Here is a 15,564-nt window from a genome sequence, read left to right as displayed (position 1 = left end):
TTAGTGGCTTTCATGCCATTGTCCACGCACCAGCCGTCCGGTCCCCGTAGCGCACTGGGCAACTATCTACATTTGCTTACATCTACTGCACGTGTCTGAACTAGCAGTGAATTTAACCCCAGGACTCCAGGTCTATAAAATCTTATTATATCTACCCTCTAAGCTCAAGAGACTCTGAACCTGCTTCTAAAGGCATACCAGTATTACATCTGAAGCAAATTGTGCTCTTAAATCTACAGAACTCTAATTACACTTCAGCATTCAACACCAAGCTGTATTTGCTGTGGCCTACCCACAAAAGACCGTGAAACATACTGTATATTCCGTGTTGTTTTCCTTTGTTCCTGCTGTATTAAAGCAACTGTTATCCCCAAGACCGTGTCTGTGGACTGTCCATCAGCTGTGGATACTGTGTGGGGGTAGATAGCAGGGAACATCAGGGCCTTGTAGACCACCCAGGGAACATGGCCCCTGCACCCTTGTGCCAGAAAAGCAACTGTGACATATAGAACATTTCAGGTCCTCTGTCCCTGGGCCCTTACAATTTGTCATTCAAAAGTCAGTTAATCTTCCTCCAGCCTCACTTTGTTCACCAAGTCCAAAGTTTCCAACAATGGCTGCTTGTTTACCATGTCGCTTTGTCATTCAAGTCTCTCATAATAATGCGTAAGTCTTGTTTTGGTGTCTTGTTGATTTCTTCTGGAACTTGATCATAGAATAGCCCAACGTACTCCTACTTGGCTTCTGTTGTTGGTGAGTAGACTTGCATATCCGTGTCATGGATTGGCGCTCCTTGTAGTCATTTTGAGATGACTATATCACTGCCTGTGTCGCGGGCGGAGGAGGGGACGCCGCGCTCTCGCACTGCTCGGGTCCGGCTGCCGCGGCTGCTGCGGCCTGCTGCTGCTCGGTGGCTCGAGCGATGGACCTGATCCTGGGGACTCTAGCGGCGCTCCTCGCCCGTGAGTGAAAGGGGGTTGTTGGGTGTGGGGATTGTTTATTGTCCATGACGCCACCCACGGTTGTGGTGTTTTGTTGACACCACCGCTGCTCTGTATGGGGATCCCAGGAGAGATGGTATGGAGCAGCCAGTTGTTGTGTTGCCCCTCCGTGGGTAGGGGTTGGTGATCCCGGGGCCCAGTGATGAGGTGGGAGATGCAGGGCTTGGTGGGCGCAGGGACGCGGGGGCAGCGCTGTGCCTTGCGGCACTGTGATACTCACTCAGCCTGAGACGATGACACAGTTCTCGGTAAAACACACGGCTGGAAAGACGGTTCCCACGGACGGCTGCACTTGCTTTCCCCAGTAGGTGACGGTGACGGTCCCTCTGTCCTGCACCTAAGTTGATGATGGTTGCGATGGGTTCCCACCGGTAACCCGCTCCCCGGCTTGGATATGGGCCGGAGGAGCCCTACTTTGCCCGCAGGCGCTGGCCCTGAGAAACTGGTGCCCTGGCGGTGGCGGTGTCTCTCTGTAACGGTTGGACTGTTGCCTTCAATCGGGACTTGGTTGTTTGGAGACAGACGTCCCCTTCACTGACGGATTTGGCAAATTATGGCGACTCCTAGCCTTGCCGGGATCCGAAAGGCCCCTGCCCTGGTGCTGACTGTTCTTCGTATACTGCTCCAGACTGCCGGGCCACTACCCGTCCGCGGTCCTTCCAGCAACCTCCGAGCAGTCACCCCTGCAGACTATCACCGCCGTCTGCTGACCTTGCTGTCACAGTCCGGGGCACACACCCGGACCAACTTCAGGCTTTACAAACTGTCACTTTTCACTTTAGCTCCACCTCTACTTCACTTCCTTCTACTTTCACTTCCTAAACTCATCTGCTTGTTTACTCCTTTCCGTCCCTAGCTGGACTCCTCTCTAGCCCTCAGCTAGACTTCAACTGCCTGGTTCTTCCCGCCTCCAGGGCTGTGAACTCCTCGGTGGGTGGAGCCAACCGCCTGGCCCACCCCCTGGTGTGAATGTGTCGCCCTGGGCAAGCCAGGGGACACAGGTCACACACCACCACACCCCACACTCCAGGTTGGCACATCACAGCTAACCAGAAATTCTTGTTGCCTTTCTCCAGAGGTTGATGATGCACACCAGGGGGTGGGCCAGGCGGTTGGCTCCGCCCACCAAGGAGCTCACAGCTCTGGAGGCAGGAAGAGACCAGGCAGTACTGTCAGGGAGGAGGAAGTGGAAGGAGTGAAGTGAAGCCCAGGCAGGGCAAGTGTGAGGAGCTAAGAGAGAAAGTAAAGCAACTAAGTGAAAGTAAAGTGACAGAAGAGAAAGACAGCCTGAAGGGTCCAGCTTTGTGAGGGCCAGAACAGCAAGGTCAGCAACGGCGGTGACTGTCTGGAGGGGGACCGTTTGGAAGTTCCTGGAAGGACCCCGTTGGCTGTGTGCCCGGTGGTCTGGAGCAGTGTTCCGAAGGACAGTCAGCACCAGGGCAGGGGCCTCTCGGACCCCGGCAAGGCTAGGAGTCGCCAGATTTGCCAAATCCGTCAGTGACGGGGACGCAGATCCCCCAACAACCAAGTCCCGATTGAAGGCCACAGCCCAACCCGTATTGGAGAGACACCGCCACCGCCACGGCACAAGTTTCTCAGGGCCAGCGCCTGCGGGCAAAGTGTAGAGCTCCTCCGGCCCAGATTGCAGCCGGGGAGCGGGTAACCGGAGGGAATCCACCGCTACCATCAGTCAACACAGGTGCAAGGAAGAGAGACATCACCGTCACCTACCGGGAGTGCAGGTGCAGCCGTCTGTGGGACCGTCCTACCAGCCGTTGGTTTACCGTACAAACTGTGTCCGTGTGTCAGGCTGAGTGAGTACCATAGTGCCGCAAGGCACAGCGCTGCCCCCGCGTCCCTGCGCCCTCCAGGCCCTACACTTTACATCTCATCACCGGGCCCCGGGATCACCAACCCCTACCCTCGGAGGGGCAACACAACACCTGGCTGCTCTGCATCACCATCCCCGGGACCCCCACACTGAGCAGCGGTGGTGCAATCACCACAACCGTGGGTGGCGTCACGAACTATAACAATCCCCACACCCAACAAATACCCCCTTTCACTCACGGGCGAGGAGTGTCGCTCGAGAAACCCCGGGATCCGGCCCACAGCTCGAGCCACCAAGAGCAGCTGCCGGACCCGAGCAGAAGGGGTGAGCGCGGTGTGCTGACACCCTCCTCCCCGCCCGCGACAACTTGGCGTCACGAACAGGATCTTACCGCTCTGCCGTCAGGTAGAGATGCGCCTTGTTACCGCCGGAGGTATCCGGCAGAAAAATTTCAGAAGCCGCCATCTTTGGCGCGAAAAGTTCCCGCTCGAGCGTCTTCTCGAGCAGTAGAAGCGTGAAGGCCAAAACTCCGCCCCGAGAGAGGAGGGGCCGGAAAGAGCTAAGGGGGACGGAAACAAGATGTCTGCGCCCGACGGAGCCACTGGAGGAGCGGTGGTCGCAGCCGCAGCGGCACCCGCGGATGGGAATGGGCCTGCCCAGGTCCCGGTCGTACCGGCGGGAGGTGCCGCGGCCCCCGCGTTTGCTCAGGTCATGCCATTCTCCTTGCCCTATGCGCCCGGAGCTGCCTGGCTACCGCGGTATGACGGGAAACCGGATGCCCTACAGGCCTTCCGGAAAAAGCTTAACCCGTTGCTAGAGCTGTATCCCCTGACTGATAAGCAACGTGCAGCGATAGTGCTAGGCCAGCTAACCGGTGCGGCGGAGCAGGAGGCGGAGACCTGGGCCGAGGGGGACCGGCTCTCTGTAGCCACCATCTTCGAGAAGCTACAGACTGCCTTCGAGACCCGGACTGAAGCTGAGCTGAGGATGCAGTTTTACCAGTGCCGGCAACGAGCTGGAGATAGCATTCAGGACTATGCTCTACGTCTGCAGACCGCCCTCCGCACGCTGAAGCGGGTAAACTCTATTAACGAGGCGGATAGCAACAAGATGTTAGTGGAGCAATTTGCGCAGGGGATGAGGTCCCCTGAGGATCGTAAACAACTCCGGCTGTGGGCCCTGGAACACCCTGATGTGGACTTTGCTGTGTTATAGGAGCGGGCTATCAAGGCACTACAGCCCCCAGCTGCTGAAGTCCTGGAACCCGTCCCGTGGCCCGTCGAGACAGCTCCCGTTGTGGCGGCCCCAGCCAAACCAACCTCCTTAATACCTGCAGCCCCGAGCAGCACCGTGGAAGAACTGGCAGCCCAGGTCCGTCGCCTGGACGGAGACCTTGCCAAGATCCTTGCTGCGCTACAACCTCTGACCAGATCTCAGCCTCCAGCGCAGATACAGCTTGCTGACAGTCCCGAAGATGTTCCCTGGATGCAGCGGAGAAGCGCTAACAACCCGCGGAGCAGACCTCCAATCTGCTACAAGTGCCGTAAGCCGGGCCATTATTACCGACAGTGCCCGTTAAACGAGCAACCCCTGGGGCCCCGGGCCAATCCTCAGGAGTAGAACACCGTGGCCCCCCGGACTGGCGAGACCGATATGTCGGGGCCCGCCCTATCATCCCCGTGGCTGTGGACGGCATACCAGTGATGGCTCTCTTGGACACTGGATCACAGGTAACTACCATACCGTACACGTTGTATCGGCAGTATTGGGCCACAGACGAGCTGGCGCCTCCAGACGATAGTATAAATTTGATTGCCGCTAATGGACTTCCATTGACCCAGGTGGGGTATAAACAAGTGGCTATGACAGTGGGGCAAGCTGAACTGCAACACCAGGGTATGATTGTGATCATGAATGAACCCAGTGATCATAACCCGAAAATAGTGCTGGGAACCAATGTGATGGAACACTGCATGGCTGATGTGTTGAACCTATTGCAACAGCTAGCCGCCACAGCGGCGGGGAGCCGGCAGAGGGCTGTGCAGCGTGAGATCCGCGCCCTGATGTACCGCCAGCATGTAAGCTCAACAGGAGGGGAGATTGGTGGAGTGAGAGTGATGGATGTTGCTCCATTGACTGTGCCCCCTAGGAGTGAGATGATGATCTGGTGTAGGGCAGCAGTAGGGCCTCAGGGGCGTGACTACCCTGCGATGATGGAGCCCATGCCCTCCGAACACTGGCCCACTGTAGTGGCCACCCGAGGGGTGGTAGATGTGAAGAAAGGGAGAGTGCCCGTGAGAGTGTTGAACTGTGGGGAGGAAGAAGTCAGGCTCCCCCGGTATGCCACCATTGCCAAGCTGCTCACCCTGGACCCTCACACTATCCATGAAGCCAGTCCATCCACACTCCCACCTACCCCCAGCACTTCCCCACCCCAGGGGGACACAAAGGAGTGGCACCAACAGCTACATGTAGGCACTGATGATACCCCTACACATCACAGGGCCGGGGTACACAGGGTGGTGCAGGAATACGAACAGGTTTTCAGTAAGCACCCCCTAGACTTTGGGCGGATCAAGGGGGTTCAACACCACATTACCACAGGTGAACATCCCCCTATCAAAGAGAGGTATAGACCTATTCCCCCTGCACATTACCAGTGTGCCAAAGATATGTTGAGGAATATGAAGGAGGCAGGGGTTATTCGGGACAGCTGTAGTCCCTGGGCCGCTCCGTTGGTACTGGTCAAGAAGAAGGATGGTACCATGCGGATGTGTGTGGACTACCGGAAGATCAACCAGATAACCCATAAAGATGCCTATCCCTTACCTCATATTGAAGAGTCTTTGGCTGCACTGAGAACCGCAAACTACTTCTCGACCCTTGACCTCACCAGCGGATACTGGCAAGTGGCCGTGGCCCCAGAGGACCGGGAGAAGACCGCCTTCACCACCCCGATGGGACTCTGCGAATTCAATAGCATGCCGTTTGGGCTGTGCAATGCCCCTGGGACCTTCCAACGGTTGATGGAGTGCTGTCTGGGACATTTAAACTTCGAGACCGTCCTGCTGTATTTGGATGATGTGATTGTTTATTCCCAGACTATGAAGCCCATCTGGAGCACCTGGCCGAGGTGTTCGCGTCCCTTGCCCAGTACGGGATGAAGTTGAAGCCCTCAAAATGCCACCTGCTGAAACCCAGAGTGCAGTATCTAGGGCATGTGGTGAGTGCGGATGGTGTCGCCCCCGACCCTGAGAAGATTACTGCCATCCAGAGCTGGCCGAGACCAACTACAGTGAGGGAAGTAAGGCAGTTCCTGGGTCTGGTGGGGTACTATCGGCGCTTTATAAAGGGATACACGAAGATGGCTGCCCCCATGCAAGATCTCCTCGTGGGACAGACCAAAGGTGGTAGACCCATTGGGGCCCCACTGTCGTGGGAGGACAAGCATGAGGAGTCCTTTTGCCAGTTGAAGGCGGCCTTGACCGGAGAAGAGGTCCTGGCGTACCCTGACTATGGGAGCCCGTTCATCCTCCACACGGACGCCAGTAATGTGGGGCTAGGAGCGGTCCTATCCCACGTCCAGGATGGAAAGGAGAAGGTGATTGCCTACGCTAGCCGAAAACTCCGGCCGACCGAAAGGAACCCTGAGAACTATAGCTCCTTCAAGCTTGAGCTATTGGCGTTGGTGTGGGCTATCACGGAGCGGTTCCGCCACTACTTGGCGGCAGCCAAATTCACCGCGTTTACGGACAACAACCCGCTGACTCACCTGAACACGGCCAAGTTGGGCGCGCTGGAGCAGCGGTGGGTAGCCCGGCTAGCCAACTATGATTTCACCATAAAGTACCGAGCTGGTCGTGTCAACATAAATGCTGATGCACTCTCCCGGATGCCCCATTTGTCAGAAGAGGGGTGCGAGGATGACGACCTCGAGGAGATCGAGTTGCCTGCGTTTCACCAGCTGCCTACTGAGAGGGTACAAGTCTGTCAGCAAAGGGTGGATCTGGACCCGCGGCCCAGTCAAGAGTGGCAGGACGCCCAGGACCAAGCGCAGGCTGTCCGCCTTGTCAAGACTCTGGTGGAACAAGGTGCTATGGGAATAGACCCTGCCGCTCCAGCCGAAGCTCAACGCTTGTGGAAAGAACGAAAACGGCTTTACCTACACCAAGGGAGGCTGTACCGTGAGCTGATCAACCCGAAGACCCATGAGAAGATATGCCAGTTGATCGTTCCTCAAGCTGAGGTCGCTACTGTCCTGCGGGCATACCATGATGGTGCTGGCCACTTCGGGTGGAAGAAGCTGGAGATGCTGTTGAGGGAGCGGTTCTATTGGAGTGGGATGCGTGAATCGGTGGAAGCCTGGTGTCGAGAGTGTGGTCCTTGTACACTGAGGAGAAAGGACGAGACTAGCCAGAGGGCACCGTTACATCCCATAGTCACCCATCAGCCGCTGGAGCTGGTCGCCCTGGACCATGTCAAGCTCACCCCTAGCCGAAGTGGGTACACCTACGCATTGACCATGGTAGACCACTACTCAAGATTTATGGTGGTAGTCCCCGTTAAGGACCTAACTGGTCGAACCGCTGCTCGAGCGTTCCAGGCTTATTTCTGCCGACCCCATGGGTACCCCGAGAAGGTGCTGACTGACCAAGGCCCGGCTTTTGAAGCAGAGGTGTTTCACGAATTCTGCCAGTTGTACGGCTGCAAGAAGATCCGGACCACTCCGTACCACGCCCAAACCAACGGCATGTGCGAGAAAATGAATCACTTGGTCCTGGGGCTCCTCAAGACGCTACCGCTGGAAGAACGGAACATGTGGCCGGAAAAGCTACCTGACTTGGTCGACATGTATAATAATATCCCGTCCAGCTCGACGAAGTGCACCCCAGCGTATCTGATGAGGGCTCGGCCTGGCCGCCTGCCGGTGGATCTGGAGATGGGGTTGGAAGCCCCGGAAGCACTCCCCTCAACGGCAGAGTGGGAAAGTTGTAGGAGGGCACAGTACCGGCAAATCCAGGAGTATGTGGAGAAAAACCTCAGTCGAAGTCGAGAGCAGCAGGAGCACCGGTTCAACCAGAAGGCGCCCGCAGGTCCTTTCCAGCCAGGAGATGTGGTGCTGAAACGGAAGAGAAAAACCCACAAGCTGGATGATCAGTGGGAGCAAGTCCCTTATGTCATACAGCCCACAGAATGGGGAGATGGGAAGACCTACCAGATCAGTCGTGACCAAGGGGACACCCTAGCCACAGTTTCCCGGGACCATCTAAAGAAATGCCCCCCAGCGCTGAAGGCAGAGGCTGAAGTACCGGTTCCTCCACCAGTGGAGAAGGCAGCAGAGGTAATCCACACTGTAATGGGTGACTTCCCAGCAGACTGGCCTACACAGAACGGCGCGGTGATTCTTCCAGTGATACTGTTCCCACAACCCGTGGATGAAGAAGTAGTGGAAGCGGTTAACCGTGAGCCAGAACCAGTGCCAGTGCCCAGGGATGAACCTGTACCCAGCTCCCCTGCACCTCCGCCTGCCCCACACCATAGCAGGGAGGAGGAACCGATTGTTCCCTCTACCCCACTGTCTAGCACCACTGACACCGGGCCCCGAAGGTCCACCCGTTCTAACCTAGGTAGGCCCCCACTTAGGTACCGGGAGACCGTTCTATGAGTAAAAGGGGTCCGCAAATGTAAAAGAGTGTTATTGTTTGTTTGAAAAAGTTTGAAATGATAAGTGAAATTACCGAAGAAGTCACCTGATTTGTTTGTTGATTGGCCTTGTGATTGAACCGGCAGGAGCTGGCACCGTTGTCCCCGTGGGGACCGTTTAAGTTTATTGGCATGGGAACTATCCATGGACAAGCCCGTGAACTAGCAGGGCACCACAAACGTTAAGTGGCTTGTAAATATGTTGGGTACCGTTACCGTTTCCGCAATGCCGCCTCCGGAGAGGCAGGTTGGAGGGAGGGCCCTGAGCAGAGCAGGCCAGGGCCCAGCCACCAAAGGAACCGGTGGCCACCCTCTGGAGGGGAAGGACAGATCCCGCTCGGGTAACTTGTGCTGGACTGTGGGTCAAGGGGTGCTGCCTGGGTTTTAGGGGCAGCATCAGGGCCAGGTTGCTTGGGTGGGAGAGAGCGGAAACCGTGACCGTATACCGTTGCAACATTTAAGTAAATGTGCCTCCCGTCTTGGGAAGAGTTTTTGATTAAAAATGTATTTATGTTGTTTAACCCTGTTATCCCCTTTTTACAGAAAAATAAAACTGGTGTAGGACGGCAGCCCGCGGACGGTCTGCATTTTGCTAAGGGGGAATGTGTCGCCCTGGGCAAGCCAGGGGACACAGGTCACACACCACCACACCCCACACTCCAGGTAGGCACATCACAGCTAACCAGAAATCCTTGTTGCCTTCCTCCAGAGGTTGATGATGCACACCAGGGGGTGGGCCAGGCGGTTGGCTCCGCCCACCAAGGAGCTCACAGCTCTGGAGGCAGGAAGAGACCAGGCAGTACTGTCAGGGAGGAGGAAGTGGAAGGAGTGAAGTGAAGCCCAGGCAGGGCAAGTGTGAGGAGCTAAGAGAGAAAGTAAAGCAACTAAGTGAAAGTAAAGTGACAGAAGAGAAAGACAGCCTGAAGGGTCCAGCTTTGTGAGGGCCAGAACAGCAAGGTCAGCAACGGCGGTGACTGTCTGGAGGGGGACCGTTTGGAAGTTCCTGGAAGGACCCCGTTGGCTGTGTGCCCGGTGGTCTGGAGCAGTGTTCCGAAGGACAGTCAGCACCAGGGCAGGGGCCTCTCGGACCCCGGCAAGGCTAGGAGTCGCCAGATTTGCCAAATCCATCAGTGACGGGGACGCAGATCCCCCAACAACCAAGTCCCGATTGAAGGCAACAGCCCAACCCGTATTGGAGAGACACCGCCACCGCCACGGCACAAGTTTCTCAGGGCCAGCGCCTGCGGGCAAAGTGTAGAGCTCCTCCGGCCCAGATTGCAGCCGGGGAGCGGGTAACCGGAGGGAATCCACCGCTACCATCAGTCAACACAGGTGCAAGGAAGAGAGACATCACCGTCACCTACCGGGAGTGCAGGTGCAGCCGTCTGTGGGACCGTCCTACCAGCCGTTGGTTTACCGTACAAACTGTGTCCGTGTGTCAGGCTGAGTGAGTACCATAGTGCCGCAAGGCACAGCGCTGCCCCCGCGTCCCTGCGCCCTCCAGGCCCTACACTTTACATCTCATCACCGGGCCCCGGGATCACCAACCCCTACCCTCGGAGGGGCAACACAACACCTGGCTGCTCCGCATCACCATCCCCGGGACCCCCACACTGAGCAGCGGTGGTGCAATCACCACAACCGTGGGTGGCGTCACGAACTATAACAATCCCCACACCCAACAAATACCCCCTTTCACTCACGGGCGAGGAGTGTCGCTCGAGAAACCCCGGGATCCGGCCCACAGCTCGAGCCACCAAGAGCAGCTGCCGGACCTGAGCAGAAGGGGTGAGCGCGGTGTGCTGACACCCTCCTCCCCGCCCGCGACATGAACACCAGCTCCTGGAGGAAGGCAACAAGGATTTTGGTAGCTTGGGTGTTCCTAACTGGGGTGTAGGGTGTGGTGGTGTGATGACCTGTGACCCCTGGCTTGCCCAGCGCGTCACACCTGCATTGTACTTCTGGACAGTGCCAGACACTTTTTGGTTGAAAATAAAAGTGACACCATTTCTCCTTCAGTTATCATTGCCAGAAAAAGTAGATTCAATGTTCATTTGACTAGAAATGTGTAGATTGAGTGTATTTTAGTTTGCTAACTCCCAGTAAGTCGAGTTCTGTTCTGTCCATTTCGGCTTTGACAATATTGAGTTTGCCTTGTCTCATGGCTCATACATTGAAAGTTCTGAACATAATGATATTCTCTGCAGCTTTTGATCTTCTCTTTCGACCAAGTGATAACAGCAGCAAGACGTCTTTGTGGCTTTGATCCTGGTGCATCATGAGGATTGCTCATACTCAGGTCAACCATCAGCTCTTCCCCAGTAGCTTATCAAGTGCCTTACGACCTAGGTTGCATCTTCCAGTACTATATCGAATTCCTTTAGTTGTACTCTCCATCAAGTTTTCTTGGCATAATATGGAAGTAGATTGCTAGGCCTTTCTTAGGCGCAGTAAGAGCCACACTGAATCAAAGTGGTATGTTGTCAATACAAACAGCCTCATTGTGCAATGCCCTGCTGCCAACGCTGGACCAGAATAGTATGCTTAGCTTAGTACCTCACTTGAAACCTGTCCTCTCGGAGTATACCTGATGGTGAAATACATTGCCAATAACATGGCTTTCAACAGCATGAATCCACACAAATTCACATAACAAATACACAATACAGACATTAAGAAACACATAGCTCGCACATAGCCCCTATATAGAGTATGAGTCCCCACAGTCTCCTAAAACTGTAAAAACCCCCACATAGCCTCTTAAATAAAGTATGAGCCCCCACATAGCCTCCTGAATACAGCACAAGCCCTCACACAGCTTTCTAAATACATTGTGAGTCCTACATAGCCTCCTATATACATTATGAGCCCACACATAGCCCACTATCTACATTATGAGCCCCACATAGCCTCTAATATATATTATGAGCCCCACATAGCCTCTAATATATATTATGAGCCCCCACATAGCCCCTGATATACAGTTTGAACCCCATATAGCCCCCATAAATATTTCTTAGCCCCACATAGCCTCCTTTATACATTATGAGCTTGCACGTTGCCTCCTATAAAGAATTTGGATCCCTTACATAGCCTCCTATAAACATTGTTGTGCCTCTACATGGCCATCTATATAGATTATAAGCCCGCATTCAGCCTGCTACATACATACAAACATCCCATATGAAAACACACACACACACACATAACTAGCTCCCATTCCCCAGCATTCTGCTCCGGCCTCCAGTGCACTGACACTTCACACGACACATGCGATTGACTGGTGGAAGATGGACCCAGCAGTACCATCCTCCACCAATGTGTTCACCATTCTCTAGATCCTGGGGATGCAAATAGTGGTTATCTGTCATAATCCATCAAATGACGGAATCCGGCGACAGATTCTGATTTTTTAAACTGAGCATGCTCCAATTATTATTTAGCCCCCAGCAAGTTGGATCTGTCAAAAAACAGATCTGTTGCATCAGTTTTGCCACAATTTGCGATGGATCCGTCGATCCGTCAAGAAAACGGATTGCGACTGATGGCAAAAAACTGATGTGTGAAAGGGGCCTTACATCTATGACTGAAAGTCCTAGGCTGCCTGGAACAATAAAGGTAATTTCCTTCCACAGAGGGGCTCTCAGTGCAGGCATCGGGCAGCTTAGAACACTATTAACCTAAAGGTAAATGCCACATCTGTAGGTTAATTGTGTTTTTTTACATGACAGGTTCTCTTTAACAGTAATATTTAAAGTCCTCTACTTATTTGGTCCAAAAATGAAACAAAGCAAAAACAACAGAAAAGCACAGATGGAGTGGACAAATTGAAAAGATTAGCAGGGACCTTACATGCCGTCAGCAACATTCTTTTTGTATAACTCATGTACAGTTCCACTAAATGGTTCACGCTCATTGAAGAAAGTAAATATTCAATTCAATCGTCAATCAAACAACCAAAAGGTGCCTAATGGAAATCGAACTTTCAAGATTCTCTGATTTTCAATTAGAATGTACTCCATGTCATAGGCTGTATAGATGTTAGTATGACAGCATGACCTTCTAATCATATATCCGTACGTTCTCTTGTTTTACTTTGTCATGGCTGTAAAGAAGACATATTTGCGCTCTAGGCAAAATACAAAAAGTCGTAAATATTTCCAGGTCCTTTCAAGACAATATTACAAAATGTAATCCAATTTTTAACCATTTTCCAGGCCAGTCTATTAAAAGATTGCAAATATGAACTTAGGTTAAATGCAATATTATATTAATTAATTCGGTAACAATTGTATAAGCTGAGAAGATTCCAGTTTACTCCAGAAATCAACGGCATAGTAAAATTTACTTTATAAATCAAAATATGAATAGAAGCGTTTGCTTGATAGCCATCAATAAAGTGCCATTGTCCTACCTATGCTGATATTTAGCAAACTCTCTTTGGACCCGGCAGTTTAGAGGAGAAGCAGCCTGGGGCCTTCAGCTGCTGATACCTACCGTACTTTTTGCTACACAATACAGTAGTATTGTACTTATGAATAAACTGAGCAGAATACCATATTTCAGATCTTAATGGGGCTGTCCAGTCTTGCAATGTATGTCTGCAGTCACTGTATATGACAGTATCTGTACAATGTTCACACTGCATGCTGTCAGGATTCTCCAGTGTCACTGCTGAGATCGAGCAGTCATAAGACCACAATTATGCGATTTGCATATATGAGGTCATGTGCCTACTAGGCATGGCCAGACTCACTGAATACAAGGGAAAACAGTGAGGTATGACTTCTAGCCAAAATATGGGCAGTTTCTCTGCAACGCCACCAGAGAATCCTGACAGTGTGCAATTCGCATGCTGCATGGATTGAGATGCCTGCATTAGAGATGAGGAAACCCTTGGAAGTTCAAGTTCAGCCAGACTTTAGTCAAAAGTTCAGTTTGGGACCTGGACTTGACCCGACCTTGACCCCAGACTCCAAAACCCATATAAGTCAATGAGAACCCAAACTTGTGTGCTGTAAAATGGCTTTAAAATGGTCATAGTAAGGGCTAATGGGGGCATTTGACCTGCAAACAAAAGTGGATGGGGAATAAATAAAAAAAAATAATGTGGGCTCCTGCCTATTTTTGATAGCACAGGTAAAGCACAGAGCTGCAGGCTGTAACCCTCAGCTGACGTCTTTACCTTGGATGGTTATCAAAAATAGAGAGAATCCCACACCATTTTTTTAATTGGTTTAATAACTAATTAAAAAAAAAACAAAAACCTTTCTGGTTTCCAAACCAATTTTTGATAATCAGCCTTAAAATAACAGCTTGTAGCCACCCCAGAAGTGGTGCATCCATTAGACGCGCTAATTTTGGCACTTTGCCCAGCTCATCCTGGATGCCTCGATGCGGTTGGCAATTGGGGTAATATTTTTGGGTATGAATTGACAGCTGGCATCAATGGCATGGGTTAGTAATAGAGAAACGTCTATCAGACACCTTCATTACTAACCCAACAAATGTAGAGTTAAAAATACACAGACACTGGAAAACATTTTTTATTTGAATACAGACTCCTCCACATTTCCTCATTCACCAATTTATTAATTTGAACAAATCTTCAACCTCTGATCTAATCCAATTGGTGAATATAGGTTCCTGCACCTTCCTTAGTCACTAATTTATTAACTAAAAAACATTCTGGAAGTTTCAACATAATTTAATGGAGTAATGTCCCACAACGTCCATTGATTTCTATGGATCTTCGTTCTGATAACCATCTCAGAAAAAGGCTCTAGATATCACTGCTCGTCAGCGGCAGGCCTGGAATTTCTTACAAGCGTGAGAACTTCTGTATCTGCAGCTCACTGGGAGTGACTTATAGAGCCTCATTCTCAGAGCATAATAAAAGTTAGATGTAAAATAAAAAATATTTATATTCATCCTCTGTTCACCTCTCCGGCCACTCCACCTACTCCCTGCTTGCTGTCCATTCCTCCACGCCTCTTTTGCAATGCATCTCCATTTCCATCCTGATGTTCACTCTAGGCCATCGCTTTTGGTGAAGATGTGGCCTGCTGCACACTTTGGGCGGGGACTTTTGATTGCGGGAAGGCCACGGTGCATGTGTGGCGCCCCTAAGGCTTCAGTCCCCACAGAGTATTGCACAAGATTTAAGGTGTAGTGCTTAACCTGGATCCGGAGGAGGTCGGTACCAGTTTCACCACTTACACACTCAAATACACCACCAGGTTGCCCTCCCCAATGGGGACCGGGCTAGGGTAGGGTCTTAAGGTAGCCTTCAAACATGGGAGGCACCACCCACCATTGACAGGGACCCGGAGCAGGAGCAGCCACAAGGGGGAGTCAGGAGCTAACACAACAGTTAGGAGTTCTCTAGGAGGAGAGGAAAGGAGCAGACATGTCTTACCAGTGCTTCAGTGGGACACAGGAGTTGTTCTTGCGGTTGCTGAGGTGTGAGCTTAGTCTCTCCCTCGGATTGGCGCCACACAGAGTGCAGGACCCTAGGAAAGATCCCACTTCAAGTTGGTTTTCCATAATCTGTCGAGACAGGGAGGTTTCAAGCTTCCCTGGCCACAAAAAGCCCGAAAGCACAGTACCAGGTAAAATTCGGGGCCTTGGAGACAGCCAGGCCCCACTGCCTGGCACCTGCAAATAGGGACAAGAGTACTACTCGAGATGGACTGGGGTCCTCAAGTAGCTTTAGGCCATGTGGATCCAATATACAAGGCATTAGGAGGAAGGCACCCACCAATCATCACACCGGACTGACCTCCAAAGGAATTCTGGTTCGACGTAGCCCATCACAGCGAGTGACCAATACTACCCGGGCAAGAAGCACATAGAGTGAGTAACAGACACCTTGAACCGCAGCATTTGACTCAGACTCTTATTACCGGCGCCACCGCCCCGCGCCTCAGCGCCAAAGGCCATCGCCATCCCTACTCCCCTCATCATCCTTCCCAGGGCCCGCTCCTCCTGTGTGGAGAAACACCGTCTCTGCTGCTATTACCATCTGCC

The sequence above is a fragment of the Anomaloglossus baeobatrachus genome, chromosome 8 (genome assembly GCF_048569485.1).
Source record: "Anomaloglossus baeobatrachus isolate aAnoBae1 chromosome 8, aAnoBae1.hap1, whole genome shotgun sequence".
In the NCBI taxonomy this organism is placed as follows: Eukaryota; Metazoa; Chordata; class Amphibia; order Anura; family Aromobatidae; genus Anomaloglossus; species Anomaloglossus baeobatrachus.
The sequence above is the reverse complement of the archived record's forward strand: the minus strand, read 5'-3'. Positions refer to the sequence as shown.